Source organism: Symphalangus syndactylus, chromosome 20 (genome assembly GCF_028878055.3).
Source record: "Symphalangus syndactylus isolate Jambi chromosome 20, NHGRI_mSymSyn1-v2.1_pri, whole genome shotgun sequence".
Lineage (NCBI taxonomy): Eukaryota > Metazoa > Chordata > Mammalia > Primates > Hylobatidae > Symphalangus > Symphalangus syndactylus.
In genome coordinates this window covers 37863863-37891740 of record NC_072442.2, presented here as the reverse complement: position 1 = coordinate 37891740, position 27878 = coordinate 37863863, and the positions used below count along the sequence as shown (strand labels likewise).

Below are 27878 nucleotides of genomic sequence, written 5' to 3'. Positions count from 1 at the left end.
TGAGACAGTGTCTCACTCTATCACCTAGGTTGGAATGCAGTGAAGTAATTATGGCTCACTGCAGCTTTGACCTCCTAGGCTCAAGTGATCCTGCTGCCTCAGTCTGAGTAGCTGGAACCACAGGTGTGCGCCACCATGCCTGGCTAATTTTTAAAATTTTGAGTACAGACAAGTTCTCAATATGTTGCCCAGGCTTGTTTCAAACTCCTAGGCTCAAGTGATCCTCCCATCTCAGCCTCCCGAAGTACTGGGATTACAGACATGAGCCATCACACCTGGCCTCCAACTTATTTCTAAAAACTAACGAAGAGTCATAAAAATGCCAGAATGACCATGAAATTTTCTAAACTGGAACCCTGTAAAAATTTGGAAAACAAGTGTGGGGAAAACAGAACTGTAGTTATCAAAGATAATAGAATCTGAGTTTACTCCTTTATAAAATACATCATCAAGCTGGGTAACATCTAAGGGTTTTTCCAGTGTTGAAATTTTAGTCCCTTATAAATCTATTTTATTTAGTCCTTCATCCAAATTTGACTTTTTTGCGGGAGGGGGACACAGTCTCCCTCTGTCACCCAGGCTGCAGTGCAATGGTGCTATCTCAGCTCACCTACGCCTCTAGGGTTCAAGTGACTCTCATGCCTCAGCCTCCTGAGTAGCTGGGACTACAGGTGCCCGCCACCAGGCCCAGTTGATTTTTGTGTATTTAGTAGAGATGGGGGTTTCAGCATGTTGGCCAGGCTGGTCTCGAACTCCTGACCTCCAGTGATCTGCCCGTTTTGGTTTCCCAAAACACTGGAATTAACAGGCATGAGCTACCGTGCCCGGACCCAACTCTTTTGACTTCTGACAGACTTAAAGCCTTATGATTACCAATTTTTGTCAGTAGATGGCGCTATATCAATGAAACAAAATTGATCAACAAAACTGGCCAAAGAATTACTTGGATGGCAGGTAATCCAAGACAAGGAAGAAAGAGTTACTTCTCTGCTTGAGTTTAAAATAATACCAATTTGAGGTTAAATTGGTTATTCCTAGCATCCTTAGGAAAGGAAGCTTACTTAGTGTAAGCATTAAGTTTTCTAAACACTGTAAAACTGGCATGTATAGACAGAATGCATTTAGAAAGAGTCCATCTACAAGGCTGGGTGCGGTGGTTCACGCCTGTAATTCCAGCACTTTGGGAGACCGAGGCAGGCAGATCACAAGGTCAGGAGTTCGAGACCAGCCTGGCCAATATGGTGAAACCCCATCTCTACTAAAAGTATAAAAATTAGCTGGGTAATGGTGGCGCTCGCCTGTAGTGCCAGCTACTCGGGAGGCTGAGGCAGGAGAATTGCTTGAACCCGGGAGGTGGAGGTTGCAATGAGCCGAGATCACGCCACTGCACTCCAGCCTGGTGACAGAGTGAGACTCCGTCTAAAAAAAAATATATATATAAATATATATATATAAATATATATATATAAATATATATAAATATATATATATAAATATATAAATATAAATATATATAAATATATATAAATATATATATAAATATATATATATAAATATATATATAAATATATATAAATATATATATATAAATATATATATATCTTAGAAAAATAAATAGCATTTGTTTTTGAAAAGTTTAATCTACTTATTTGTTTATTTAGAGACCAGGTTATGAGACTGCCTAATTTTTGTATTTTCGGTAGAGAAGGGTTCTTGCCATGTTGCCAATGCTGGTCTCGAATCCCTGGGCTCAAGCGATCCACCTGCCTCGACCTCCCAAAGTGCTGGGATTACTGGCGTGAGATCTGGCCAAAAAATAAAACAGCACTGACTATTATCCACTTGATCCTTCTGCTATGAGCAGAAAGGGTCAGCACACTTCTAACTGATCTCTACCTACTGCAAGCTTATCCTCCCTTTATCATTAATTAGCACGGCCTCAGAGAGGAAGAGTCATAGAATGGCATAATTGTTAAGTAAAGAAAGCCCCCAAATGGGGAAATCTAAAGTAAAGCATTCTCGTGACTTTGATCTTTACTCACTTTTATTTTTTGAGACAGAGTTTCGCTCTTGTCGCCCAGGCTGGAGTGCAATGGAGCGCTCTCAGCTCACTGCAACCTTCACCTCCTGAGTTCAAGCGATTCTCCTGCCTCAGCCTCTCAGAGAGCTGGGATTACAGGCACTCACCACCATGCCCAGCTAATTTTTTTAATACTCTTAGTAGAGACAAGATTTCACTATGTTGGCCAGGCTGGTCTCGAACTCCTGACCTCAGGTGATCTGCCTGCCTCGGCCTCCCAAAGTGCTGAGATTACAGGCCTGAGCCACTGAGCCCAGCCCTTTACTTACTTTTTAAGTACTGTCTTCAGAGCAACTCGAATAAGAAGAATATAGAAAACAGATCCCCGCTTCTTCCTGAGCTTTTTTTACTGGCTCATCCCAGAGCATCTACACCCAGAGAGACTATTACTGGAGATTCCCAGCCAGACTTCCCAACGTGTTTTTTTGTTTACAATTAGTTCTCCAGGGTTTCAAGAAAGCTGTTTGTCAAAATCAGTAGAGAGGGCAGGGCTCGGCAGCACACACCTGTAATTCCAGCACTTTGGGAGGCCTAGGCAGAAGGATTGCTTGAGCCCAGGAGTGAGACCAGCCTGGGCAACGTAGTGAGACCCCACCTCTACAAAAAATAATCGGCTGGGTGTGCTGGGAGGATCGCTTAAGCACAGGAGGTTGAGGCTGCTGTGAGCTGTGATTGTGCCACTGCACTCCAGCCTGGGTGACGAAGCAAGACTGTCTTTAAAAAAATGATAAAGAGGCTGGGCGTGGTGGCTCACACCTGTAATCCCAGCACTTTGGGAGGCCGAGGTGGGCAGATCACGAGGTCAGGAGATAGAGCCCATCCTGGCTAACACGGTGAAACCCCATCTCTACTAAAAATACAAAAAATTAGCCGGGTGTGATGGCGGGCACCTGTAATCCTAGCTACTTGGGAGGCTTAGGCAGGAGAATGGCATGAACCCGGGAAGCGGAGCTTGCAGTGAGCCGAGATCAAACCACTACACTCCAGCCTGGGGGACAGAGCGAGACTCCATCTCAAAAAAAAAGAAAAAAGAAAAATGATCTATTATTTTATTTATTTTTTTTGAGATGGAGTCTCTCTCTGTTGACCAGGCTGGAGTGCAGTGATGCAATCTCAGTTCACTGCAACCTCCACCTCCCAGGTTCAAATGATCCTCTTCCTTAGCCTCCTGAGTAGCTGGGACTACAGATGCACACCACCACTCCTGGCTAATTTTTTTGTATTTTTAGTAAAGACATGGTTTCACCATGTTGGCCAGGCTGGTCTCAAAACGCTTGACCTCAAGTAATCCGCCCACCTCAGCCTCTCAAAGTGCTGGGATTACTGGTGTGAGCCACTGTGCCAGGTAATTTTATTTTTTTTTAATGACACAATTATCTTTTTTTTTTTTTGAGATGGAGTTTCGCTCTTGTCACCCAGGCTGGAGTGCAACAACGCGATCTCAGCTCACCACCACCTCTGCCTCCCGGGTTCAAGCGATTCTCCTGCCTCAGCCTCCCAAGTAGCTGGGATTACAGGCATGTACCACCATGCCCAGCTAATTTTGTATTTTTAGTAGAGACAGAGTTTCTCCATGTTGGTCAGGCTGGTCTTGAACTCCCAACCTCAGGTGATCTGCCTGCCTCAGCCTCCCAAAGTGCTGGGATTACAGGCATGAGCCACTGCACCTGGCCTAATTTTTATTTATTTATTTACTTTTTAAAGACAGGGTTTCACTATGTCACCCAGGCTGTTCTTGAACTCCTGGACTCAAGCGATCCTCCCGCCTCAGCCTCCCAAAGTGCTGGGATTACATGTGTAAGCCATCATGCCTGGTCAATTACCACTTTCTAAATTCCACCCGCACCTCTATTGTCAGGGGTACCTAGTGGCCTTTCCAGAATCCTGTGACACAAACTGGTTTGTTGTACCTTTTTGGCTCTTCTTAAATCCAGTCCTACTTAATTTTTAGCTTTTTCTGGTCAGTAACTAGTTTTCCAGCTGTTTTCTGACATCTCTACTTGTCTTTTTCCTATTTTTCTTGTCTCTTTAAAAATCTTCTTATCGGCCAGGCGGCATGGTGGCTCACGCCTGTAATCCCAGTAATTTGGGAAGCTGAGGTGAGTGGATCGCTTGAGGTCAGGAGTTCGAGACCAGCCTGACCAACATGGTGATACTCTGTCTCTGCTAAAAATCCAAAAAAGTAGCTGGGTGTGGTGGTGGGCGTCTGTAATCCCAGCTACTCGGAAGGCTGAGGCAGGAGAATCGCTGGAACCTGGGAGGCAGAGGTTACAGTGAGCCGAGATTGCGCCATTGCACTCCAGCCTGGGCGACAAAAGCGAAACTCCATCCCAAAAAAAAAAAAAAAAAAAATCCTTTGACCATTACTTGTGTGAGATTTTCAAAAGGAGTAGAACCATATGGTTCAACCAGCCATGTTTATCTGCAAAGTTTCACTGAAGTATCTAATAATAGTGAGTGCTTATTACGTGCCAGGTACTATTACACTTTACTCATTTATTTAAAAAATTTTGTTTAGACACAGGGTGTCGCTCTGTTGCCCAGTACAGTGACCTGATCATAACACACTGCAGTCTCGATCTCCTGGGCTCAAGCCATCCTCCCAAGTAGCTGGGACTACAGGCTTGTACCACCAAACTTGGCTAATTTTTTCAATTTTTTCTGGTAGAGACAAGGTGTTCCTATGTTGTTCAGGCTTCTTTTTTTTTTGAGACGGAGTCTTGCTCTGTCGCCCAGGCTGGAGTGCAGTGGCGCGATCTCACCTCACTGCAACCTCCGCCTCCCGAGTTCAAGAGATTCTCCTGCCTCAGCCTCCTGAGTAGCTGGGATTACAGGTGCGTGCCACCACACCCAGCTAATTTTTGTATTTTTAGTAGAGACAGGTCACCATGTTGGTCAGGCTGGTCTCGAACTCCTGACCTCATGATCCACCTGCCTCAGCCTCCCAAAGTGCTGGGATAACAGGCGTGAGCCACTGTGCTGGGCCCCAAGCTTCTCTTAAACTCCTGGCCTCACACAATTCTCCCGCTTTGGCCTCCCCAAGTGTTGGGATTACAGGCATGAACCACGGCGCCCTGCCTACTCATTTATTATTTACGATACTCCTGGCTGGGAGCAGTGGCTCACGCCTGTAATCCCAGCACTTTGGGAGACCGAGGCGGGTGGATCACGAGGTCAGGAGATTGAGACCATCCTGGCTAACATGCTGAAACCCCGTCTCTACTAAATGTACAAAAAATTAGCCGGGCGTGATGGCGGGCACCTATAGTCCCAGCTACTTGGGAGGCTGAGGCAGGAGAATGGTGTGAACCCAGGAGACGGAGCTTGCAGTGAGCCGAGATCACGTCACTGCACTCCAGCCTGGGCGACAGAGCACGACTCCGTCTCAAAACAAACAAACAAACAAACAAAAAACAATACTCCCAAGAGTTACTAGTTGAAGCTAGTAACTGAGGAGACTGGACTACAAATGCAGGAGTATGGTTTTACAGTATGTACTCAAACCTCAATTTGAGATCCTCAGTTGTTCTTCTTAGCCAACTCGTGTGGTTTATATCATAGTATTATAAACAAAGAAATCTAGCATTGCCATAATTTTTACCTAAACATTTGCTGAGTCTGCTACATTTGAAGATTCCTAGAAAAATAATACTTTACATTTGCATTATACTTTACAGTTTACAAAGTGCTACCACATTATCTCATTTAATCTTCAAAACCATCCTGTAAGATAAGCCATTCAGATGTTATCTCTACCTCACAAATAGACCAAATTTAGATGAAATAAATCACCTAAGGTCACACAATTAAACAGAGCATAGCACTTCAGTAAGGCCATCTAGCAAGGCTAGGCTAAATGCCCTGTTGAACACATATAACTAGCAGCTAGCCACAAACCTACAGGGTAACATCCCTCCAGCCTGTATAAGGAAAGGACACAGAGGTCTCTTAAGATGACTCCTCCCTACAATTTGTCACTGGTAAATAAGAAAGTGACTGGTAATGATTTTTCTCAGAAAAGGTATGGCTCTGTTAAAAAAAAAAAAACCAATGATTTTTAGTTGGTTTCTGGAATATGAAGGTATTCATTGTTTATTAAACCTGCAGACAGAAACAAAGCTGGGTTTTTAATGCCCCAGCAGTCTTTTGAGTCTTTTAAATTGACAAGTGCTACATAATGTAGAATTTTTGAAGTTAAACATCTAGCAAGCAGACTACAGAAAGAACTACTGAGAAAATGTCAATTTTAAGAAACCAGGCCAGGCGCGGTGGCTCACGCCCATAATCCCAGCACTTTGGGAGGCTGAGGAGGGCAGAATCACCTAAGGTCAGGAGTTCAAGAAAAGCCTGGCCAACATGGCGAAACCTTGTCTCTACTAAAAATACAAAAAAATAAGCTGGTCACGGTGGCGTGCACCTGTAGTCCCAGTTACTTGAGAGGCTAAGGCATGAGAATTGCTTGAACCCAGGTGGCAGACATTGGCAGTGAGCCAAAATCGCACCACTGCACTCCAGCCTGGGTGACACAGCAAGACTCTGTCTCAATAAAAAACAAAACAAAAAAAACCCCCAAACTTGTTTACAGTGTCCCAAGGAATCCAGGAACAGTGTAAATCTGAATCGAGAGTAATTAATTCACAGCTCAATTTTAAGAGAAAGACTACTGTTGTGATTGTCCTCACCCACCCTCCACCCCTGCACTGAGGAGCTAAAAAATGTAAAGAAGCAACAATGCTACTTGACTGCAGAAGGCAGTAACGTAACAGACACAAACTTAGGCATTTCATTTTGTTTTGAAATAGTTTGTACTGTGAAAGGGTACGAGAAGGCTTCAAGAAGCCAGTATGGCCACAGCTCTTGGCTGCCACCATAAACATGAACTATGAAGTGCTATGCTAGGAACTTCCACGATTCTGATTTTTTGCCAGTTTGAAAAACCAAATTATAAATGTGAGGCCATGGTAGCACCTACAGACCTAAGAAACTAAACCAGTAGGGTTTCTAGCTAAATGCCAAGGTGAGGCATTTAAAATGTTGGTCAGGGCTGGGCACGATGACTCACGCCTGTAATCCCAGCACTTTGGGAGGCTGAGGCAGGCGAATTACCTGAGGTCAGGAGTTTGAGACCACCCTAGCCAACATGGTGAAACCCCATCTCTACTTAAAAATACAAAAATTAGCTGGGCGTGGTGGTGCACATCTGTAATCGCAGCTACTTGGGAGCCTGAGGCAGGAGAATCACTTGACTTGAACCCAGAAGGCGGAGGCTGCAGTGAGCCTAGATCACACCACTGCACTCCAGCCTAGGCTATAGAGTGAGACTCAGTCTCAAAAAAAAAAAAAAAAAAAAAAAAAGAGAAAAATAAAAATAAAAAAATAAATAAAAATGGCTGGGCGTGGTGGCTCACGCCTGTAATTCCAGCACTTTGGGAGGCCGAGGCGGGCAGATCACGAGGTCAGGAGATCGAGACCATCCTGGCTAACATGGTGAAACCCCATCTCTACTAAAAATACAAAAAATTAGCTGGGCGTGGTGGCGGGCACCTGTAGTCCCAGCTACTCAGGAGGCTGAGGCAGGAGAATCAGTTGAACCTGGGAAGCAGAGGGTTGCAGTGAGCCCAGATCGCACCACTGCACTCTAGCCTGGGCAACAGAGTAAGACTCCATCTCAAAAAAAAAAAAAAATTCAGAGGAAAGCAAACTCTGAGTCGAGAACCTTCACCTCTATGAGAATCAGAATCACCTATGGAGTTCAGAAATACAGATGCCTGCCTGGGTGCGATAGCTCACGCCTGTAATCCCAGCACTTTGGGAGGTGAGGTGGGTGGATCACGAGGTCAGGAGTTAAGATCAGCCTGGCCAACATGGTGAAATCCCAGTCTCTACCAAAAATACAAAAATTAGCTGGGCGTGGTGGTGTGCACCTGTAATCCCAGCTACTCAAGAGGCTGAGGCAGGAGAATAGCTTGAACCCGGGAGGCGGAGGTTGCAGTAAGCCAAGATCATGCCATTGCACTCCAGCCTGGGCAACAGAGTGAGACTCCATCTCAAAAAAAATTAAAAAAAAAAAAAAAAAAAGGCTGGGCGCAGTGGCTCATGCCTGTAACCCCAACACTTTGGGAGGTCAAGGCAGGTGGATCACGAGGTCATCAGATCGAGACCATCCTGGCCAACGTGGCAAAACCCCGTCTCTAGTAAAAACACAAAAATTGGCCGGGCATAGTGGCACACGCATGTAGTCCTAGCTACTCGGGAGGCTGAGGCAGAAGAATCACTTGAACCAGGGAATCGGAGGTTGCAGTGACCTGAGATTGTACCACTGCACTCCAGAGCCTGGCAACAGAGCGAGACTCAGTCTCAAAAAAAAAAAAAAGAAGAAGAAATACAGATGCTTAGACCCCACTCCACAGCAAATACATCAGAAAGTGGTGTTATTAAAAGCAGTATTTTAATTTTTTCTAATTAAAATCATATATTAACATTCAATTACAAAAATATATAATGTGGCCAGGTGCAGTGGCTCACGCCTGTAATCCCAGCACTTTGGAAGGCCAAGGCGGGTGGATCACAAGGTCAGGAGTTTGAGACCAGCCTGGCCAACATAGTGAAAACCCATCTCTACTAAAAATACAAAAAATTACCTGGGCGTGGTGCCAGGCGCCTGTAATCCTAGCTACTTGGGAGGCAGAGGCAGAAGAATTGCTACAACCTGGCGGAGGTGGAGGTTACAGTGTGCCAAGATGGCGCCACTGCACTCCAGCCTGGGCGACAGTGCGAGACTCCGTCTGAAAAAAAAAAAAAAAAAATTTTTTTTCTTGCTGCCAGGTGCGGTGGCTCACGCCTATAATCCCGGCACTTTGGGAGGTCAAGGTGGGTGGATCACGAGGTCAGGAGCTCGAGACCAGCCTGACCAACATGGTGAAACCCCGTCTCTTCTAAAAATACAAAAATTAGCTGGGCGTGGTGGCGCATGCCTGTAATCCCAGCTACTCAGGAGGCTGAGGCAGGAAAATCGCTTGAACCCGGGAGGCGGATGTTGCAGCGAGCCAAGATCACGCCACTGCACTCCAGCCTGGGCGACAAAGCGAGACTCCATCTCAAAATAACTAACTAACTAACTAACTAAATAAATAAATAAATAAAAATTCTTTACTTTTGCATTTTTTTAAATACTTAAAAATACGGACTGCTTCACGAATTTGCGTGTCGTCCTTGCATAGGGGCCATGCTAATCTTCTCTGTGTCGTTCCAATTTTAGTACATGTGCTGCCTAAGCAAGCACCAGTTTACCATTTTATACAATGCAATGTATCTTTGACATTATTCCATAAAGATCTCCATCCTAACAGCTGCCATAGTTATTCCATTGTATGGTTTCCTTTTTTTTATTATCATGAAGAATGCTATTTTGACATTGGCAGTGAGCCAAAATCATGCCACTGCACTCCAGCCTGGGTGACACAGCAAGACTGTCTCAATAAAACACAAAACAAAACAAAAACCCCAAAACTTGTTTATAGTGTCCCAAGGAATCCAGGAACAGTGTAAATCTGAATCAAGAGTAATTAATTCATAGCTCAATTTTAAAAGCTGGCAACTGCATCTTTCTTTTTCTTTTCTTTTCTTTTTTTTTTTTTTTGAGACAGAGTCTCACTCAGTTGCCCAGACTGGAGTGCAGTGGCGTGATCTCGGCTCACTGAAAGCTCCACCTCCCAGGTTCACGCCATTCTCCTGCCTCAGCCTCCCCAGTAGCTGAGACTACACGCGCCTGCCACCACGCCCGGCTAATTTTTTTGTATTTTTAGTAGAGACAGGGTTTCACTGTGTTAGCCAGGATGGTCTCTATCTCCTGACCTCGTGATCCGCCCATCTTGGCCTCCAAGAGTGCTGGAATTACAGGCGTGAGCCACCGCGCCCAGCCAGGCATCTGCAGCTTTCAAAGCTCCACAGGAGATTTTGATGAACATTCTTGGATAAAAGCTAGTGCTGTAAGAGGATTGGCAAAAACCATATTTCTCAAGTGAAATTACACACATCACTGCAGACATAAATCAGTTCTTGGGGCCCAGCACGGTGGCTCAGGCCTGTAATCCCAGCACTTTGGTAGGCTGAGGCGGGCAGATCACCTGAGGTCGGGAGTTCAAGACCAGCCTGACCAACATGGAGAAATCTCGTCTCTACTAAAAATACAAAATTAGCTAGGCGTGGTGGCACATGCCTATAATCCCAGCTACTAGGGAAGCTGAGGTAATCGCTTGAACCCAGGAGGCAGAGGTTGCGGTGAGCCGAGATTGTGCTGTTGCACTCCAGCCTGGGCAACAAGAGTAAAACTTTGTCTCAAAAAGAAAAAAAAAATCAGTTCTCATAGTTCACTAGAATGCCGGTGAACATTTTATTTTCTCCATCACATTTAGAATAACAACGAAGCAGTAAGGGAAGTAACAACCGATGTGCTTGAAAACAAAACCTCCTCTATATCACATTCAACACCATCCAGTCTAGACCTTTGTTGTACAGCAACGAAACTGGAAGAGCACTGCTTAAAAGATCCTCAGCGTCCCTTTCACCAGAAGAAAGGTAACAGGAGCACCAGAAGCATGATTAGGGTTCCTGTGTGGTCTGCTTCTCAGTGAAAGACCTGTTTAACCGAACACCAGGACAATAAGCAAAACACAACTGTCATGATTCCAAGCCTTGGCCCCTAATATGTTTCACTTCTCTGACCTCTCAACTTTATGTCTATAGGTAGTCACATATAGTTACTATATAACTCAGTTTCTTCATCTGTAAAACAGACTTAATGACCCTTATGGGATAACTGAGAGGTTAGGTTTTTTTCTTTCTTTTTAAGACAGAGTCTCGCTTTGTCGCCCAGGATGGAGTCCAGTGGCGTGATCTCGGCTCACTGCAAGCTCCGCCTCCCAGGTTCACGCCATTCTCCTGCCTCAGCCTCCCGAGTAGCTGGGACTACAGGCGCCCGCCACCATACCCGGCTAATTTTTTTGTATTTTTTAGTAGAGACGGGGTTTCACCACGTTAGCCAGGATGGTCTCGATCTCCTGACCTTGTGATCCACCTGCCTCAGCCTCCCAAAGTGCTGGGATTACAGGCGTGAGCCACCCCACCTGGCCTAATTTTTGTATTTTTAGTAGAGACGGGTTTTCACCATGTTGGCCAGGCTGGTCTTGAACTCCTGACCTCAGGTGATCCACCGGCCTCAGCCTTCCAAAGTGCTGGCATTACAGGCGTGAGCCACCACACCTGGCCTAATTTTTGTATTTTTAGTAGAGACGGGGTTTCACCATGTTGGCCAGGCTGGTCTTGAACTCCTGACCTCAAGTGATCCACTCACCTCGACCTCTCAAAGTACTCAGGTTACAGGTGTGAGCCACCATGCCCAGCCAGATCTTTTTTTTTATTTTTATTTTTATTTTTTTTGAGACGGAGTTTCACTCTTGTCGCCCAGGCTGGAATACAGTGGCGCCATCTTGACTCACCGCAACCTTTGCCTCCCGGGTTTAAGCGATTCTCCTGCCTCAGCCTCCCAAGTGGCTGGGATTACAGGCATGCGCCACTATGCCCAGCTACTTTTGTATTTTTAGTAGAGACAGGGTTTCTCCATGTTGGTCAGGCTGGTCTCGAACTCCTGATCTCGGGTAATCCGCCCACCTCGGCCTCCCAAAGTGCTGGGATTACAGGCGTGAGCCACCATGCCTGACCAGATCTTCTAGCTTTTAATACTATCTATTTAAAAAAAATAAAATTAGCGAGGCACTGTGGCTCACACCTGTAATCCCAGCACTTTAGAAGGCCAAGGCAAGGGTTGTGGGGTGGTTGAGGCCACGAGTTTCAGACCAGCCTGGGCAACATAGCGAGACTCCATCTCTCACTATCTCTTTTTTTTTTTTTTGAGAGGGAGTCTTGCTCTGTTGCCCAGGCTAGAGTGCAGCTATCTTGGCTCACAACCTCCGCCTCCTGGGTTCAAGCGATTCTCCTGCCTCAGCCTCCCGAGTAACTGGGATTATAGGCGCCCGCCACTGCGCCTGGCTAATTTTTCTATTTTTAGTAGAGACAAGGTTTCACCATCTTGGCCAGGCTGGTCTCGAACTCCTGACCTCGTGATCCGCCTACCTCGGACTCCCAAAGTGCTGAGATTACAGGCGTGAGCCATCGCACCCAGCCGTGAGACTCTATCTCTAAAAGATTAATTAATTAGGCCGGGCATGGTGGCTCATGCCTGTAATCCCAGCACTTTGGGAGGCCGAGGTGGGCAGATCACCTGAGGTCAGGAGTTCAAGACCAGCCTGACCAACATGGAGAAATCCAGTCTCTACTAAAAATACAAAATGAGCCGGACATGGTGGCGCATGCCTTTAATCCCAGCTACTCGGGAGGCTGAGGCAGGAGAATCGCTTGAACCCAGGAGGCAGAGGTTGCAGTGAGCCGAGATCACACCATTGCACTCCAGCCTGGGCATCAAGAGCAAAACTGTCTCAAAAAAACAAAAAAAGAAAAAAATTAGGTGGGCATGATGGCAGGCGCCTATAATCCCAGCTACCCAACTACCTGGGAGGCTAAGGCAGGGAGAACTGCTTGAACCTGGGAGGCAGAGGTTGCAGTGAGGCCAGATCACGACACTGCATTCCAGCCTGGGCAACAAAGCGAGACTCTGTCTCAAAAATAAAATTAAAAAAAAAAAAAAAAAAAAAAAAAAAAAAGACACAGGACAGGTCTCGGAAAAAAAAAAAATACAAAAAGGTAAACAATGCAAGTTCAAGTGAGAGTCCGAAATGGCAAGCATACATAATTACCAAAAGCAGTATAAGCAATAAAAAGCAGACATAAACGCACTATAGGAGGTTGGAGGAAGAACTGGCCAGGGCATTAGGAAACATTTTGAAAAGCTGAGTTTGAAACCAGGCTTTACTAGCATTTGAAAAGGTGTACTGGTAGGGCAATTTGGCTTCAGGAACTGTTGTAAACAAAGGCAATGTGACACATATAAACCAGTTTGAGCTGGAGCTGACTGAATAGGAAATAATTTCTACAAGGTTTCCTCCCATTTAAAACGAAGGCCAAAGTCCTCAGTGTAACACTTAAATTCTTCGGTTCCTATTCCAGACTAATTATGTCCCTTCTTCCCTCACAAAATCTACATTCCTGTCAAAGACTATAACCTGGCCATAACCTGAACACATCCTGTTTCCTCCATAGCTTTGCTCATCTATTAAGTATTAAGAAGTGTGGGCTTAGGCCCAGCATGATGACTCACGCCTGTAATCCCAGCACTTTGGGAGGCTGAGGCAGGCGAATTACCTGAGGTCGGGAGTTCGAGACCAGCCTGACCAACATGACCGCATCTCTACTAAAAATACAAAATTAGCTGGGTGTGGTGGCGCATGCCTGTAATCCCAGCTACTCCAGAGGCTGAGGCAGAAGAATCGCTCAAACCTGGGAGGCGGAAGTTGCGGTGCGCCAAGATCGTGCCACTGCACTCCAGCCTGGGCATCAAGAGTGAAACTCCGTCTCAAAAAAAAAGAAGTGTGGGCTTGGTGGGGCGCAGTGGCTCATGCTTGTAATCCCAGCACATTGGGAGGCCAAGGCAGGTGGATCACTTGAGGTCAGGAGTTCGAGACCAGCCTGGCTAAGATGGTAAAACCCCAACTCTAGTAAAAATACAAATATCAGCCAGGTATGGTGGCACACGCCTGTAATCCCAGATACTCAGGAGGCTAAAGCAGGAGAATTCCTTCAACCTGGGAGGTGAAGGCTGCAGTGAACCGAGATTGCACCACTGCACTCCAGCCTGGGATACAGGACAAGACTCTGCCTCCAAAAAAAAAAAAGGTGTGGGCTAGTCACTGTGACCCACACCTGTAATCTCAGCACTTTGGGAGGCCAAGGTGGGTGGATCGCTTCAGGCTAGGAGTTTGAGACCAGCCCAGCAACATGGTGAAACCCCGTGTCTACGAAAAATACAAAAAAAAAATTAGCCAGCATGGCGCACCTGTAGTCCCAGCTACTCAAGAAGCTGAGGCACAAGAATTGCTTGAATCCAGAAAACGGGGTTAGGATGCAGTGAGCTGAGATCGCGCCACTGCACTCCAGCCTGGGTGACGGACCAAGACTCTGTCTCAAAGAAAAAAAAAAAAAAAAGTGTGCTCCTGACTGGGCTTGGTGGCTCACACCTATAAATCAGTACTTTGGGAAGTCGAGGTGGGTGGATCACTTGAGGCCTGGAGCTCAAGACCAGCCTGGCCAACATGGTGAAACCCCATATCTACTAAAAATACAAAAATTAGCCAGGTGTGGTGGTGCATGCCTGTAATCCCAGCTACTTGGGAGGGTGGGGCACAAGAATTACTTGAACCAGGCAGGCAGAGGTTGCAGTGAGCCAAGATCTTGACACTGCACTCCAGCCTCAGTGACAGAGCAAGACTCTGCCTCAAAAAAAAAAAAAAAAAAAAAAAGGCTGGGCGCGGTGGCTCACACTTGTAATCCTAGCACTTTGGGAGGCCGAGGCGGGCGGATCACGAGGTCAGGAGATCGAGACCACGGTGAAACCCCGTCTCTACTAAAAATACAAAAAAATTAGCCAGGCGTGGTGGCAGGCGCCTGTAGTCCCAGCTACTCGGAGAGGCTGAGGCAGGAGAATGGCGTGAACTCGGGAGGTGGAGCTTGCAGTGAGCCGAGATTGCGCCGCTGCACTCCAGCCTGGGCGACAGAGCGAGACTCCGTCTCAAAAAAAAAAAAAAAAAAAAAAAAAGAAAGAAGAAAGTAGTGTGCTCCTGTACAGGGCCAACAGTCAAAATCCTATCCATTCTTCAAGACCAAGCTTAAAAATGCTACTTTCTCCATGAAGCCTACCCAACCTAGCTAAATAATATTTCTCTTTTCTTTGGGTTCCCAAAGCATTTTGTTTCTATTTTTACTTGCACACACAATTAAAGGTATGTCTGGAACCTGAACAAGTTGTTGAACCCTACATGGGCAATAAAGATGGATGTCTCAGGTGGGGCGCGGTGGCTCACGCCTGTAATCCCAGCACTTCGGGAGGCTGAGGCGGGCGGATCTCCTGAGGTCGGGAGTTTGAGACCAGCCTGACCAACATGGAGAAACCTCATCTCTACTAAAAATACAAAATTAGCCGGGCATGGTGGTGCATGCCTGTAATCCCAGCTACTTGGGAGGTTGAGGCAGGAAAATCGCTTGAACCCAGGAGGTTGAGGTCGCGGTGAGCCGAGATCGTATCATTGCACTCCAGCCTGGGCAACAAGAACAAAACTCCATCTCAAAAAAAAAAAAAAAAAAAAGGATGACTGTCTCAGAAGCATCAGGGAATGGAAGTCCAAAGCTATAAGCTTTTAAAGGAATAAGCAGAAAGATAAATCTGATCCATAAGCCCTAAGAGAAAACAAGAAAGAAGTACCTTTTGTTGAAAGAATCAGCAACTACATACCAATCATCAAAAGGCAGGTGAAGGCATGTGTAGTATATTCAGGTGGTAGTCTTGTTTCTAAACTGCTTTTAGTCTGTAAGCTGTGGCTGTTTGCGAAGCAAATGCTTTCCAGATGGAAAACTTGACTAAGCAGAAAACAAGAACTTAGGCCACACACACAGTTAGCAGGAGTTTCTTTTTTTTGGAGACGGAGTCTTGCTCTTTCACCCAGGCTGGAGTACAGTGGTGCAATCTCGGCTCCCTGCAACCTCCGCCGCCCAGGTTCAAGCAGTTCTCCTGCCTCAGCCTCCCGAGTCGCTGGGATTACAGGCATGCGCCACCACGCCCAGCTAATTGTGTATTTTTAGTAGAGACGGAGTTTCTCCATGTTGGTCAGGCTGGTCTTCAATTCCCACCTGAGGTGATCCACCCACCTCGACCTCCCATAGTGCTGCTATTACAGGCGTGAGCCATCACGCCCGGTCAGGAGTTTCATTTTTAAAGGAACACCAGCCCTTGAATTCCAGAGGATCTAAGGCTAGAATGCTGGTGTGCGAATACATTTTGAATTTTATCTGAGATGTGTTCTGAAACTTGGAAAACCCCTTTGAGTATGTTGACACGGATATTTTGACATAGATTTTTTGGTTGAGAGGCCACAAGAGTCTACAAATGTTAGTATGGACATAGAGATACCTCAAGCAATCCTTCAAAGGTTAATTTAAGATAAAATAAAAGTGGTTAGAAAGCTAGACCAGAATTATGACTACATTGGAAACGTATCAAAACACCACAGTGGCCAGGAGTGGTGGCTCACACCTGCAATCCCAGCACTTTGAGAGGCTGAAGTGGGTGGATCACTCGAGGTCAGGATTTCAAGACCAGCCTGGCCAACATGGTGAGACCTCATCTCTACTAAAAATACAAAAAAAGTTAGCTGGGCATGGTGGTGTGCACCTGTATTCCTAGCTACTCAGGAGGCTGAGGCAGGAGAATCACTTGAACCTGGGAGGTGGAAGCTGCAGTGAGTCGAGTGGAGTGCACCACTGCACTCCAGCCTGGGTGACAGAGCAAGACTTGTCTAAAAAAAAAAGAAAAAGAAAAACAAAAACCACCACAGTGGGCCAGGTGCAGTGGCTCATATCTGTAATCCCAGTACTTTGGGAGGGTGAGGTGGGAAGATTACTTGAGACCAGGAGTTTGAAACTAGCCTGGGCAACACAGTGAGTCCCTGCCTCTATTTATATGAGAAAAATAAAAGTTCAAAAAACCCCACCACAAGCTGGGAGTGGTGGCTCAAGCCTGTAATCTCTGCACTTTGGAGGCCAAGGAGGTTGGATCACCTGAGGTCAGGAGTTCAAGACTAACCTGGCCAACATGATGAAACCCCATCTCTACTAAAAAAAATACAAAAAATTAGCCAGGTGTGGTGGCAGGCGCCTGTAATTTCAGCTACTTAGGAGGCCTGAGGCAGGAGAATCACTTGAACCAAGGAGGCGGAGGTTGCAGTAAGCTGAGATTGCACCACTGCACTCCAGCCTGGGCAACAAGAGCGAAACTCCGTCTCAAAAAAAAAAAAAAAAAAAAACGCCACAACAGTGTACCCCATAAGGATACACCATTCTTGTCAGTTAAAAATTAATACTATAGGCTGGGCACGGTAGCTCACACCTGTAATCCCAACACTTTGGGTGGCCGAGGAGGGTGGATCACCCGAGGTCAGGAGTTCAAGACCAGCCTGGCCAACATGGCAAGACCCCATCTCTACTAAAAATACAAAAATTAGCCGGGAGTTGTAGGGGGCCCCTGGTTGTCGCAGCTACTCTGGAGGCTGAAGCAGGAGGACCCCTTGAACCTGGGAGGCGGAGGTTGCAGTGAGCTGAGATCGTGCCACTGCACTCCAGCTTTGGCGACAGAGCGAGACTCCGTCTCAAAAAAAAAACAATTAATACCATAGTTCTGTCACGCACTCAAAGTGTCAACTATTATTTTAAAAGGCACAATTTCACAGACAAATTAGATTGCCCCCTTCTGGTCATCAAAGTATAAATGCTAAAGGCAGGAAAGATTTAATACAAGTTATTCTATGTAAATACCGAGAAGATCTAAATTTTGTCCATATTTGAGTAACTTCTCCAAATAACCTTGGAAAGCCTATTCAATTTTTCAACAGACATTGCTACTGGTAAATTATTGTTCATCAATACTAACGACACAGAAGATTTTTCAAGATTCTTTTAAAACAGATATATTCAAGCTATTTGCTTGCTGACGAAACCCAGAATCTGAGGCCTGCGGTATTTAAAACGGCCAGTTGCACAGCCTGTATACCTTTTCTATATTTGGTACCAGAGTGAGTACAAAACTGAAGCTAACCATTCTGGGCAACAGAGACTGTCCCTACAAAAAAGAAGCCATGCATGGTGGCATGAGACTGTAGTCCTAGCTACTCAAGAGGCTGTGGTGGGAGGACTGCTTGTGTCCAGGAGGTCGAGGCTTCAGTGAAGCATGATGCCACCACTGCACTCCAGCCTGGCAACAGAGCGACACCCTGTCTTAAAAAAACAAAAAACAATAAAAATCTTTATTGTTAAAAAAACAAAAAACAAAAAACAAACAAAAAGCAAAGAAACTAACTGAGGCTAAGACAAGCATGCCAAAGCAACAGTTTAACTCTGCCAAATGTCACAGATACAGGACAAGCAAACTACTATGCACACTAATTTGGCTAACAGAGTTCTCAGAATGGATCTCAAAGCTCCCCTATTCATCATTCATTCATCAACAATCTGAACGGCCTACTATGTGCCAGGCACTGATGAACAAGAGGTACAGCCCCATTTTTTCATTTTTCTTTTTTTGAGACAGAGTTTCGCTCTTGTTGCCCTGGCTGGAGTGCAACAGTGCGATCTCGGCTCATGGCAACCTCCACCTCCTGGGTTCAAGCAATTCTCCTGCCTCAGCCTCTCGAGTAGCTGGGACTACAGGCATGTGCCACTAGGCCCAGCTAATTTTGTATTTTTAGTAGAGACAGGGTTTCACCATGTTGGTTGGCCAGGATGGTCTCGATCTCTTGACCTCATGATCCGCCCACCTCAGCCTCCCAAAGTGCTGGGATTACAGGCATGAGCCACCGCGTCCGGCCCCCTTTTCTTTTTTTTTGAGACAGAGTCTCCCTCTGTTGCCCAGGCTGGAGGGCAGCGGCGCCAATCTCAGCTCACTGCAACCTCCGCCTCGGGTTCAAGCGATTCTCCTGCCTTAGCCTCCCAAGTAGCTGGGACTACAGGTGCCCGCCATCGCACCGGGCTAATTTTTCTATTTTTAGTAGAGATGGGGTTTCACCATGTTGGCCAGGCTGGTCTCGAACTCCTGACCTCAGGTGATCCACCCACCTCAGACTCCCAAAGTGCTGGGATGACAGGCTTGAGCCACTGCGCCCGGCCCTACTATTTTTTAATGAAAAACAATTTAGGATACAGCAGCCATTGAAGAAAAATATCACCACAGGGAAAACCGTAAATGACTTCAGGTCCTCCACTCCCCTGAAGCTTCATTAAGGTGCCACCGGTTTCAATACAAGTGCTTTTCAATCACACCACTTTCATATAAAAGTCTATAAGGCACCTAGGGAGGAACACCGGCACTAATTTCCCCATTGTATTCCTGAATCTATTCCAAAGCCTTGGACCTTTCACAATCTTTCCAAACTGCTGATGTGACTCAACACAATTGAGGAGGCTACTTTACCCTGGGCTAGAGGTTCTAATATATAACTGATTATAGCTAAGCTTTTTGTAAATTCCACCTCAACTGCGTTAAACCAACACGTCTAAATGTAACACCAATTTATGAAAAACCCTCATTTGAAACTTTGAAAAAGAGGCAAAATATGGCCAGGCGCGGTGGCTCACGCCTATAATGCCAGCACTTTGGGAGGCCGAGGCGGGAGGATCACGAAGTCAGGAGTTCGAGACCAGCGTGACTAATACGGTGAAACCCCCGTCTCTACTAAAAATACAAAAATTAGCCAGGCGTGGTGGCGTGTGCCTGTAATCCCAGCTAGTCGGGAGGCTGAGGCAAGAGAATCGCATGAACCCAGGAGGTGGAGGTTGCAGTGAGCCAAGATCGCACCACTGCACTCCAGCCTGGGCGACAGAGGGAGACTCTTCTCAAAAAAAAAAAAAAAAAAAAAAAAACAGGTAAAATATTGCTCACTCTGTATTCAAATTTTCCAACAAGGAAAAGCTGGCTAAAAACAGAAGGGCCCACGAAACAAATATTACCTCACAATCTCACATAATTTTCCTATCTATGTCTCCCAATTTCTCGCACCTCACATGATCTCACAATCTCTCACTACCTCACGCTGTTCCTTAACTATTAACTCATCTACGTATTCTTACAATTTCATCACCTTTGTGAGACCAGTTACGATCCCACACAAAAACGTATGGAACTAATTTTGAATCAAAGCAAGAACTGCACTTGGACTTTTTTAACTCCCCAAAGGAATCATGGAGTGAAGGTAGTAGGAAACCTGGAAAAGTGAAAAAAGCATATTCCATCCTTTATTCACACATTATTCTCACAGCCTCCCCACTGTAAGGACCCATCAGGATGCAAGGGCGGCCTGCTTTCCCCTTTTTTCTTACATACCTTACAGAAATATTCTCGGGATCTCCGCCCTACTTATCCTAACAGCTCCTCCCCTTCCAGAGCCAGGCCCAGCAAACGCCTGCCCCTCCCCCTCCGTGCCCCCTTTCCCAATTTATTCCACACATCTCCTCCTCCAATCAGCACACCTTGTGCGGCCCAGGGCCCTCTTCCAATTCACTCGACGTTACTCCTCCGTAGTCCTGCAAAGCCAGGTTCCTCTAGCAGTCCCAGCCGGACCCGGCGTCCTCCGAACATAGTTACAAACCTCGGGTCGTGCGGTAGTCAGCGCCTCCTCACGCCTATCCAAGCCTCAAGCCTGTCCCCTTCCGCCCTATCCCGCAGCCGCCCAGCCAAGCAACATTGTTCCAAACCACCAGGGCCCCGAAGAGCTGCCCCCAAGTGCTCGGCCCACCCCCAAGCACTTCAGTCTCGGGCTCAGGATTCGCGCCCCGCCCTCTCCATCCTTCACGCAGCTGGCACCGACGCCTCAGCGACAGGCGGAGAGCTCAGCGCGGGAAGCGGAGAAGCAGGACGCCGGACCCGGGCGCGCTCCCCGCTCCTAACCTCCGCCTCGAAAGCGCGGCCCCTCACGCACGGCTCCCGCCGCCGCCGCCGCGCCCCCTCCCCCAGCTCTCGCGCCTCCAGCGGGCTCCTCACCTCACAGCAGCGCCCAAGAGCCCGAGAAGAATCGGTGCTGCGCTACTGGCGCGTCGCGTCGGGTCGCCTGGGGGAGTGGCGCCCAGGAAGGCAGCAAGCCGGGTGGCCGCAGTGGAGTCCCTCACTGAAGCGGCGTACCGCAGGCCCCGGCCAACGGCCCTCCCCTCAGCCGAACAAAAGAGCCTCGCACTCTGCGCTGCCCGCCGCTTGCACCGCGCAGGCGCGACGACCCGCCGCACGGCACCATGGGCCTCGGGGTCTGTCCAAGACTACAAGGCCCGAAGCGCCGCGCGCCGCGCACGAACAGCAGGCGAGGGTGGTAGGGACTTCTAGTTTTTAAACTGTAACGGTGGAGAGATTGCAGCGTAGAGCGTTGTAACCTAGAAGATTAGAACGTATGGGCCAGGGGCAGTCGCTCACGCCTGTCATCCCAGCACTTTGGGAGGCCGAGGCGGGTGGATCACCTGAGGTCAGGAGTTCGAGACCAGCCTTACCAACAAGGTGAAACCCTGTCTCTACTAAAAATGCAAAAATTAGCTGGGCATGGTGGCAGGCGCCTGTAGTCCCAGCTACTCAGGAGGCTGAGACAGGAGAATTGCTTGAACTTGGGAGGTGGAGCTTGCAGTGAGCCGAGATCCAGCCACTGCACTCCAGCCTGGGTGATGGAGCGAGACTCCATCTCAAAAAAAAAAAAAGAAAAGAAAAGGAAATTAGAACACATGATTTTTATAAGCGAGCCCCGTGATGCTTGGCCCCCAAAAAATCAACCACTTCTGGACAGTTCTGTAATTCACATCCTCAAAATTTTTGAATCTTAGATTCCTCACTAGAACTTTATTATATCGCCGCTGCCTCAAATTTCCAATGATTTCTTAGTCCTCAATCTCTGCCTCCTCAAATCTCTGTAAAATTCCTACTCAGGCCGGCACGGTGGCTCAAGTCTATAATCCCAACACTTTGGGAGGCGGAGGTGGGTGGATCATCTGAGGTCAGGGTTTCAAGACCAGCCTGGCCAACATGGTGAAACACCATCTCTACTAGAATACAAAAATTAGCTGGGCGTCGTGGCGGGCGCCTGTAGTGCCAGCTACTCGGGAGGTTGAGGGAGGAGAATCGCTTGAACCCAGGAGGTGGAGGTTGCAGTGAGCCGAGATCGCCCCATTGCACTCCAGCCTGGGCAACAAGAGCGAAACTTCGTCTAAAAAAAAAAAAAAATACTGCTCAGTGTTAAGATAACTTCCCCTTCGAGGTCTTCCCTGATTCCCTTAGAGTAGGTTAGGTCCCCCCATAGGCCTCTCATAGCTTCCTGAATTTCCCCCTTTTCATTGGCTGCACCACAAAAATGTCCCCTTTTTCATTGTAATTTGTGCTCACCTTTTTCAGTGTCATTAATCTCCGTCAGCACCTTTCACCCAATCATCCCAAGGAAACACACAATTAGGAAAAAACCATGTTTTTAAGCCACAATATAACTAAAATTTTATTTTTTTATTTTAAAGTATCCTTCTAATCAGGAGGGAGAAGGAAACTCTATTACACTCTACCCCAAAAGGCAAGAGTTTGCATTTATAAGACAGTTTTGCTGATGCAGGCACTGTTCGGGGCAGGAGTTTGCATTTATAAGACAAGTTTTGCTGATGCAGGCACTGTTCAGGGCTCTGGAGAACTGTCATGTAAGAAAAACCCAGTCCAGCAATATCATAATAGAGTTTAGTTAAAGGGGCTTCAAGAAAGCACAGAGAAGATGAGAGGTGAAGTCAGCTGGACTTCCTGGGTCGAGTGGGGACTTGGAGAACTTTTCTGTCTTGCAGGAGAATTGTAAAATGCACCAATCAGCGCTCTGTACCTAGCAAGGGGATTGTAAAATGCACCAATCAGCACTCTGTAAAAACACACCAATCAGCCCTCTGTAAAAACACACCAATCAGCCCTCTGTAGCTAGCAAGAGGATTGTAAAATGCACCAGTCAGCTCTCTGCAAAATGCATCAATCAGTGCTCTGTAAAATGCACCAATCAGCGCTCTGTAAAATGCACCAATCAGCAGGAATCTAAAAGTAGCCAATCACGGGGAGGATTGAAAAAAGGGCACTCTGATAGGACAGAAATGGAAAATGCGCGGGGACAAATAAGGGTGTAAAAGCTGGCCTCCTGCCCCCCACAGATTGCCACTAGCCAGCAGCAGCAACCTGCTCAGGTCCCTTTCCACGCTATGGAAGCTTTGTTCTTTCGCGTTCTTTTGCTCTTCACAATAAATCTTGCTGCTGCTCACTCTTTGGGTCCCTGCCAGCTTTAAGAGCTTTTTTTTTTTTTTTTTTTTTTTTTTGGCCGGGCGCGGTGGCTCACGCTTGTAATCCCAGCACTTTGGGAGGCCGAGGCGGGCGGATCACGAGGTCAGGAGATCGAGACCACAGTGAAACCCCATCTCTACTAAAAATACAAAAAGTTAGCCGGGCGTGGTGGCGGGCGCCTGTAGTCCCAGCTACTCGGAGAGGCTGAGGCAGGAGAATGGCGTGAACCCGGGAGGCGGAGCTTGCAGTGAGCCGAGATTGCGCCACTGCACTCCAGCCTGGGCGACAGAGCGAGACTCCGTCTCAAAAAAAAAAAAAAAAAAAAAAAAAAGAGCTGTTTTTAACACTCACTATGAACGTCCGCGGCTTCATTCTTTAAGTGAGGGAGACCACAAACCCACCGGAAGGAACCAACTCCGGACACAAGAGAGCAATTCTTCCTGAAACATTTGGGCTGGGTTTCTATGAAGAAGCAAGTGAGAAGCATCTACTCACTTCTTCCTGTAGTGTACTGTTTTTGCTTTTTCTTTTTTTTTTTTTTTTTTTTTTTTTTTTGAGACGGAGTCTCGCTCTGTCGCCCAGGCTGGAGTGCAGTGGCACAATCTCGGCTCACTGCAAGCTCCGCCTCCCGGGTTCACGCCATTCTCCTGCCTCAGCCTCTCCGAGTAGCTGGGACTACAGGCGCCCGCCACCACGCCCGGCTAATTTTTTGTATTTTTAGTAGAGACGGGGTTTCACCGTGGTCTGGATCTCCTGACCTCGTGATCCACCCGCCTTGGCCTCCCAAAGTGCTGGGATTACAAGCGTGAGCCACCGCGCCCGGCCTAGTGTACTGTTTTTGACTGATGATAATGATGAGAAAATTAGTTGTAATGATAATTAGCTACTATTAATGAGTGCCTATTTTTTTTTTTTTTTCTGAGGCACAGTCTTGCACTGTTGCCCAGGCTGGAGTGCAATGGCAAGATCTCGGCTCACTGCAACCTCTGCCTCCCGAGTTCATGCAATTCTCCTGCCTCAGCCTCCCAAGTAACTGGGATTACAAGTGCACGCCACCATGCACAGCTAATTTTTTTGTATTTTAGTAGAGACGGGGGTTTCACCGTGTTGCCCAGGCTGGTCTTGAACTCCTGAGTTCAGGCAATCCACCCGCCTCAACCTCCCGAAGTGCTAAGATTACAGGCATGAGCCACCACGGCTGGTTTTTTATTTTATTTTATTTTTATTTATTATTATTTTTTGAGACAAGAGTCTAACTCTGTCACCCAGGCTGGAGTGCAGTGGCATGATCCCGGCTCACTGCAACCTCCACCTCCTGGGTTCAAGCAATGATCCAGCCTCAGTCTCCTGAGTAGCTGGGATTACAGGTGCCCACCACCATGCCCAGCTAATTTTTTTGTTTCCCGAGACTGAGTCTTGCTCTGTCACCCAGGCTGGAGTGCAGTGGTGAGATCTCGGCTCACTGCAACCTCCACCTCCTGGGTTCAAGCAATTGTCCAGCCTCAGTCTCCTGAGTAGCTGGGTTTACAGTCGCCCGCCACCATGCCTGGCTAATTTTTGTAATTTTAGTAGAGAGGGGATTTCACCATGTTGGCCAGACTGGTCTTGAACTCCTGACCTCAAGTGGTCCCACCGCCTCCGCCTACCAAAGTGCTGGGATTACAGGTGTGAGCCACCGTGCCCAGCCTTAATTTTTGTATTTTTAGTAGAGACGGGGTTTCACTGTGTTTTCAGGCTGGTCTTGAACTAACCTTGTGATCCCCCCATTGCGGCTTCCCAAAATGCTGGCATTACAAGTGTGAGCCACCACGCCCGGCCTATATATATATATATATTTTTTGAGACAGGATGTTACTCTGTCTCCTAGGCTGGAGTGCAGTAGTGCAATCACGGTTCACTGCAGTCTCAGCTTCCCAGGCCCAAGTAATCTTTCCCCTTCAGCTTCCTGAGTAGCTTTGAGCCACACCCTACTCGGCTAATTTTTTCTATTTTGTAGAGACAGAGTCTTGTCACGTTGTCCAGGCTGGTCTGGAACTCCTGGGCTCAAGCAGGCCTTGACCTGTCTTGGCCTCCCAAAGTGCTGGGATTACAGATGTGAGCCACCATGCCTGGCCATAAATTCTTGATTGATTTAATCTCATTTCTGTCTAACTCCCAAACCATATTTTTGTCTACATAAAATGCTGCCGTCCCTAATTCCTTGTATTGAGCTGAATTCTGCTCCCCATGGAGATGCCACCTATTTTCCCTAATTCTGGCATCTGTAGCCACACAGTAAACCTAATCTTTCATATGTTTCTTCTAATATTGAAGTTCAGCCATCGTGTTCCCTGAGGTCTCTATTTAAATGTCATCATTTTCCTGAACTGTACATTACAGGACAACAGTTTCAGATGTATCATATTTAGTGTGTTAGAAAATTCTGGCTCTTATATGTGTGTTTCAAGGTGGAGAGGGCCATCACTGCCTTTGTGCTGTATACCATTCTTTTTTTTTTTTTTTGAGACGGAGTCTCGCTTTGTCACCAGGCTGGAGTGCAGTGGCATGATCTTGGCTCACTGAAGCCTCTGCCTCCCGGGTTTAAGTGATTCTCCTGCCTCAGCCTCCCGATTAGCTGGGATTACAGGCACACGCCACCAGGATGGTCTCAATCTCTTGAGAGTTCAAGACCAGGCCGGGCAACATAGTGAGACCTCATCTATACAAATAATAATAAAAAATTAGTCGGACATGGTGGCACATACCTGTGGTCCCAGCTACTCAGGAGGCTTGGGTGGGAGGATCACTTGAGCCCAGGAGGTCGAGGCTGTCTTAACATGTGAGGCCAGGCACGGTGGCTCACGCCTGTAATCCCAGCACTTTGGGAAGCCAAGGCAGGTGGATCATGAGATCAGGAGTTCAAGACCAGCCTGACCAATATGGTGAAACCCCATCTCTACTAAAAATACAAAAATTAGCCGGGCATGGTGGTGCATGCCTGTAATCCCAGCTAGTCGTAGGCAGTTTCTTGAGACTTTCCTGATGAGATCAGTGATGAATTTAATAAATGTAATTTTTTTTACATTGAATAAATGCATCAACATTGGCTGATCTGCATAACTCTGTACCAGTATTTTCTAAATGGCTTCAGACTCCCTATTGCACTTAACCTTTAAGAAATGACTCCATCTCGGTCGGGCGCGGTAGCTCACGCTTATAATCCCAGCACTTTGGGAGGCCGAGGCGGGCGGATCACGAGGTCAGGAGATCGAGACCACGGTGAAACCCCGTCTCCACTAAAAATACAAAAAAAATTAGCCGGGCGTGGTGGCGGGCGCCTGTAGTCCCAGCTACTCGGAGAGGCTGAGGCAGGAGAATGGCGTGAACCCGGGAGGCGGAGCTTGCAGTGAGCCGAGATTGTGCCACTGCACTCCAGCCTGGGCGACAGAGCGAGACTCCATCTCAAAAAAAAAAAAAAAAAAAAAAATGACTCTATCTCCAAGGTGGTGTGTACTTAAAATAAATAAATAAATAAACACTTCCAGTCTCGGCAACATAGGGAAACCCTATCTGTATAAAAATTTTTTTTTTTTTTTTTTTTTTTTAGACAGAGTCTCGCTCTGTCGCCCAGGCTGGAGTTCAGTGGCGCAATCTCGGCTCACTGCAAGCTCCACCTTCCCGGGTTCACACCATTCTCCTGCCTCAGCCTCTCCGAGTAGCTGGGACTACGGGCGCCCGCCACTACGCCCGGCTAATTTTTTATATTTTTAGTAGGGACGGGGTTTCACCGTGGTCTCGATCTCCTGACCTCGTGATCCGCCCACCTCGGCCTCCCAAAGTGCTGGGATTACAAGCGTGAGCCACCGCTCCCGGCCTATCTGTATAAAAATTAAAAAAATGAACCGAGTATGGTGGCACATGCCTGCGATCCCAGCAGCTCCAAGGGCTGAGGTGGGAGGATGGTTTGAGCCCTGGAGGTTGAGGCTGCAGTGAGCTATGATCCTGCCACTGCACTCCAGCCTGGGCAACAGAGTAGGACCCTGTCTCAAAAAAACAAAGAAAAGTTACCATTTGTTGAATTTGGGTAGTATCAAAGAAGAGTATTCAGAATTGTTTGAGAAGGCTAAAAATACTCTTCCTTTTCTCAACTACATATCTATATAAGGCTGAATTTTCTTAATGTACCAAAATAACAGAGCACAACAGAGAAAGGGGAAGCACATATGAGAATCCAGCTATCTTCCTTTTCATTTATTTATTTATTACAATGGAGTCTCCCAGGCTGGAGTGTAATGGCACGATCTTGGCTCACTGCGACCTCCGATTCCTGCGTTCAAGCAATCCCCCTGCGTCAGTCTCCTGAATAGCTGGGATTACAGGTGCCCATGACCACGCCCAGCTAATTTTTGTAGTTTTAGTAGAGATGGGGTTTCACCATGTTGGCCAGGCTGGTCTCGAACTCCTGACCTCAGGTAATCCACCCGCCTCCGCCTCCCAAAGTGGTGGAAGTACAGGCATGAGGCACTGTGCCTGGCCCCTCTCTTTTCTTCCTTTTAGCTCTTTCTTTTTTTCAGACAGGGTCTTGCTCTGCAGTGATCAGGGCTCACTGCAGCCTCGAACCCCTGGGTTCAAGCCATCCTCCTGTCTCAGCCTCCCGAGTAGCTGGGACTACAGGCGCGTGCCACCACGCCCGGCTAATTTTTAAAATTTTTTGCAGAGGCGAGGGTCTCCCTAAATTGGTAGGGCGTGTCTCAAGCCTGGCCTCAATCGATCCTCCTG

The 27878-nt window shown here is 47.2% G+C and overlaps 1 protein-coding gene and 1 non-coding gene across 5 annotated transcripts in view; both read right to left on the bottom strand.

The window, feature by feature from the left end:
• Positions 1-27878, bottom strand: part of CBX1 (chromobox 1) — a 38401-nt gene that overhangs the window by 9854 nt on the left and 669 nt on the right. The window contains exon 1 of one of the 4 annotated variants that reach the window (XM_055257363.2): positions 20832-21508. The exons of 1 other annotated variant lie outside the window; for it this stretch is intronic. The gene's annotated coding sequence lies outside the window, so the exon portion shown is untranslated. Of the gene's footprint in view, positions 1-8721; positions 8861-20320; positions 21509-27878 lie in introns of those variants that run through there. 2 more of the 4 variants (XM_055257364.2, XM_055257366.2) reach the window with 2 other exon arrangements.
• LOC129470788 (U6 spliceosomal RNA) lies at positions 9256-9362 on the bottom strand. The gene has a single exon (XR_008653318.1). It is a non-coding gene; the product is annotated as a U6 spliceosomal RNA (small nuclear RNA).